The following is a 5,308-nucleotide window of genomic DNA, read 5'->3' on the forward strand; positions in this document are numbered from 1 at the left end:
GAAAGAAACATCAGGGCTGAGCACTGTTTAACACACAGGGTTTAGAGTTTTGGAGACTGGAGCTCCCAACAGACTTGGCTCTTTGAATGGAAACATCCTTTAGTTCTTGATCCTGACAGAAATACTACAGACTGCCCCCACCTCCACTTTGCAGTTGCCTGAAGCGTTTGCTTCTCCACATCCAGTTCTCTTCCACGCTTACAAAGTATGTTGAACCAACCGCCCGACCCGGAGCCCCAGCCCGGCCCCAGTGTGCCCCCCAGACTCCCCAAGACCCTGCCCGTAGCCCCAAGACCCTGCCCGTAGCGCCAAGACCCAGCTCAGGGACGGCTGACTCCAAGCCCCCACCTCATGGCAGGAAGGAGATGGCACCGGAGGCGGCATTGAGCAGCAAGGCACGCACCGGGGCTGCCGCCAAACCCAGGCAGCTGAGCTGGCTGCGCCTGTCGCCCACGGGGGGCCAAACCCCACGCGAGGGGCTGCCCCAGCACCTGCGCATGCCACCGCAGCTGCCACGCACCCCCGACCACCCCATGCTGGCCCTCGGGGGCCTCGCAGCTGCGCCCACCCTACTGGAGGAGCAGGAGGAGTCGGTGCCCATCTCACCCGAGCAGCGGCCCGAGCGCAAGCACAGGAAGAAGCTGGCCCAGGAGCAGCAGCAGCGGGCGGCCCTGCACATGTCACTGGGCCAGCTGCAGTTTTTGTGCAGAGGGAGATCAACATGGAGATAGCCGACAGCAATGGCTACCCATAGCCACCGGTCCAGCACCGTCCCCCATAGCACCCACGCGCAGGGGGAGATCTGGAGGCAGAGACCTGCACCCACCCACTCCAGCCCCAGCCCCAGCCCTCTCCCACATCCCTGCTTCTTCCTTATTTTATTAAAAGTGTTGGCTGTTCGCTTTGCAGCGCCTCTCTCTGCCTGCGGTCATTTGCTCAGTGGGAGGTGGGGCACGGGGGCTAACGCAGCCCCTTCCCACCCCACAGATGCCTGAGCTGGGCTGGGGATGGCCACCGAGAGGGTGGGGAGAGGGGGCATCGCTCCAGGTGGTGGGCGCGCATGGGAGAAACCACGCTGATTTGCACCAACGCTGGCAGGACGGAGGCCTCCATCACCGCCCCAGCACCAGCATCACTGCCCCGTCACACAGCTTCGCTTCACTGACAGCAAGACCAAGACTGACCTCTGGCCCATGGGAGCAGGTTCTTGACATTGGGTTTGCCATCAGGCCCACTTCTTCCTTTCTGCTCTTGATTTTCTTCACGAGGTCACGAGGCAAACAGCTCTCCTCCGCATGAAGATTCTGATCGCAGCTCTGAGAGGAAAGGATGTGGAACACCAGGCATTAAACACAGGCGCCACAAATACTCTGCATCAATCATCGTTAAAAATGTGATGTTCTATGTAAATCCACTGCAATATTAATGTTGTCATTTGTCATTAAGACCTGTGGCTTAAACCTGGAGATTTTCCCAAAAAATAAAGTGTGAAACTATACTATTGTATAGCTCCTCATTTACCAACAACAGATGGGAGGCACCTGTTGATTTTTTTTTAGAGATTAAGATTCAGTTTTACAGCATGTGTTATAACTGCTCTTGTAAGTAAAAGGCCGCTTTTCCCTACCTTTAGGCATACTAATTTAAATTATCAGGTTTAAATTTTCAGAGAGAAAAACCTTTAACTGCAAAAAGGGACATGGACCCAGCAGCGCAGAGCAGTGCCATGTGCAAACCACCACCCTACACACAGGGAAAGCACAACAAGTCAGATGTGGTACCGAATAATGCCAAAATAATGGCTCTTCACATCAGTTCTCTCTGTCATCAGCTTAGTCCTTTTAGTCAGACACAGAAATCAGAAGTGATTTCTTCTTCTTTTGCTGAAGTAGACTTTTAAGTAGATATTGCCAAAGAATGCAAAAACAACCAAAAAATGTTAAAGTAGGTTTCCCGTTAAGTCCACTACCTCTCACAAAACAGACAAATGGCTTCAAGAGATGCCTGCAAAGAAACCACCGATGGAAGAGAATCCTGATAACTCCAGCACAAGCGGTCAATGTGGAAATGGCAGCACTGACCCTTCTCCCGCTCCTCCTACGAGCTCTTCGCCAGCCATGTGAAGAGGCAAAACCAAGGATGATGGAATCAGATCTGACAAGGAATTCACCCCCCACTACCCAAAACGATCAAGAAATCTATTTGAAATACAGATTCACATCCACTAGCATGGATGATGAACCTCGTCCTAAGCACACGTTGTGCCTTGAGACAGGAGCTAAGGACTGCATGAAGTCACCACCACGAGCAGACGTTCAAACCTGAAGCATCCACAACACCCAGGCAAACCTCCACTATTTTGTCAGCAATGCTTCAAGTCACACGAAACTCAGTGCAGGACTTGACAAAATGTCACCAAAATTAATGACAGCAGCCTCTTTGCAGATTGCTTACTCAAAAGCAAAAACCAAAAAGCTATGTACCCTTGGGGAAACCCTTGTCCTTCTGTGCAGCTGGTGTATTCCCAGGGCTCTTCCTCAAGGCAGGAGAAATGACCATGCATTTGGAAGTCCACACAAACTCAGAAGCACATTTAGTCCTCTGGCAGTCATTACCGATGGGCCAGAAGTCCTCTCACCCCTCCCCAGAACTGCCCATTAGTCATCTGGCAGTCATTCTCCATGGACCGCAAGTCCTCCATACCTACCTACCTGGCAACCTACCTACCGACTTGCCAGAAATGAGTCAGAGCACACCAGAGGTGACACTGCCTGACATGAAGTAGACATATTAGACCAGAAATGATGCTTTCAAGACAGAAAACACAACACAGTCCACCATAACAGCAAAAAAACAACCAGAAGAAACATCACACACAAACCAAAGGCCCCATTCCAAACCCTAAAATCGCAAACAAACTGAAAAAAAAGGACTCTCCACAAAAAAAGACCACACAGAACACAAGGTAAGGTAAAAAAAACCTAACCCCAGGAACCAGGGACAACAAACCCAGATTCTCTCCTAACAGTAACACGCTTTAATTGTAACTTGCTTAAACTCTAGCATAACCCTGTCGCCCCATAACCCTAGCACACTGTAGCCCTAAGATATCAGAAAGCGGAACACAAACTCCCTGGAGATCTCTGCCAGGGCCTTCAGGTGGCCCCGGATCTCAGACATCATAACTCTGAAGTGGGAGTGAGATGGAGCCACCAGATGTCACCAGCATCCATCTTCACACACTGAAAAAGTGCCCAGGTTAAATGCTCCTGGGGAGAAAGGCCGAGGCACTCGGAGACTTTGAACCAGCCAGCCATGACCACGGGGCTTCAGCTCATTGTTTCTGTGCCACAGCCACCAGGCAGATGACCCCATCCTACCTGCAAGACCCCTTGAGGCAGCCGTACTCAGCGCTGGGTGGCTGGATACAGCCTTTGCTCTATCGGGAGGTGCTTCTTGGGAGCAGGATCTCTCACGGGGTCACTGGGAAACCCTCCTCAGGCCTGGAGGCCTGAGAAACATCTCTGTGCTGCTCCATATCTCACCAAAACCAGGGGCAGAGGAAGGCTGTTCTGGGGCCTCCAAGAGAACCAGCTCACCTGGGCTGCTCTGTGGCCACCGGCTGCCTTGGCTGTCAGGCGGGTCTCAGTATTGCTCTGCGATCAGCTGTCACCTCCCTGCAGGACGCTCTCCAGCACATGGTACATCTCCACTTGCTCACCCTGGGGACAAAGATCAAAAAAGAGTGTGGTGGTACATCTCCCCCCGCCGTTTTTCTGTTGTTTTTCCCCTTTACTTCGGCTGCTTTACAATCTCAGGAATTCCAGGCCACAGCTTTTGTGTAGCGAGTTGGTCAGTTAAGCGCCCCTTAATTGTACCAGAAACTCCTACATGGCTGGAGCAGAGAGCGGCTCTGTCCTTATCAAGATTCATATTATGGCTAACGAGGAGAATGAGAACAAACAGCTACCGCAGACAGCCTTGAAACAGAGTGGTATCATCGCTGCTAGAATTCCAGCAACAAGCCGACCCGAATTGTGGCTCGGATGGAAATTTACTGGTGATTAAAGTCAATCATCTCACAATCCTATAAACGGCAGTCCTAAGTGAGGCCCTTTGAGCTCTCCTGGACCGCTGCAGGCCGCACCAGCATCTCCCTCCGATCAAAATGTCTCTGAGAGTCAGCAAAAACTAGCAGACTCCGAAAGTCTGCTGCTACCAGAACTCCATTGCCAGAGATCGACAATGGAGCCTGGGCTGCTGATATTCTTCACTCCTTGAGACTCTACTCTCACCCGTTGAGAAATGCCAAGGCATTAGACGTGAGTATTTCACTAAACTCGAGGGGAATTTTTAACAGGTATACTATTTTAACAGGTATACTATTTTAACAGGTATACTATTTTCATACATGCATTTATAGTTGTAAGTGTGCACGCATGAATCAATTTAAGTAGTTTTATAGATGTATGATTTAATTTTAAAAGGAGTTTTATATTGCTGTACTATTCTTATAGCATTACTCTCCTAAACTGTTGACCAAGTCTGAGACTAAGAGTGGGCCCAGCCGCACCTGGGCTCCTCTCTGAGAAGGAGTTTAGAAAGCAAGGGGGTCTAGTCTAAACCTCGTGACTCAACGGGAGCCCCCCCCCCCCTTGCTTTTATTCCATATATACACAATGCTTTTATGAATTGTTTTAACTTGTTGTGATTTAATTCTCTTTTATGTGCTTCTATGTAGTAATAGAGTGAACCTTGCCATCTTCGAATCTGTAACTAAGTCACTGTTTTGATCAATTTTGTCTAATCACTTTGTTAATCATTGATGATTGAGTGCTATTGAAAATATTATAATCAAATTCTGCAATTCGCTACAAGTAAATTCTAACTTTTACTAAATCAAACTGTGTAAAGTCACTCATTCATAGTGAATCGATATAATCAGCAGGATTCACAAACCTGCATTCGTGACAGAGAGCGATGGCGTTTGCTTTGTCCCCGTTCCCAGGGTGCCACAAGAGACCTGCCACCCCCAAATCACACGCTGGGTGCTGTGGACACAACGTTGGTACAAGCTGCAGACGTGGGTCAGGACGGCTGTGGGGAGCAGGCAAGGCATTCTGCGGTGTCCCCGGTCCTGGCAGAAAGCAGAGCTGGAGAGAACAGCGGGGGAAGCCCAGGGCGGACGGCGCTGGGGCCCAGCAGGGTGCAGCAGCCACAGAAATGCCCGGCTCCTTGAGCCTTGGCCCCGGGGCTGCAGCACGGGGACAGCACCGGCTGCGACTTTGCTGGGAAAAGCCAGGCAGGG

Source organism: Pelecanus crispus, chromosome 25 (genome assembly GCF_030463565.1).
Source record: "Pelecanus crispus isolate bPelCri1 chromosome 25, bPelCri1.pri, whole genome shotgun sequence".
Lineage (NCBI taxonomy): Eukaryota > Metazoa > Chordata > Aves > Pelecaniformes > Pelecanidae > Pelecanus > Pelecanus crispus.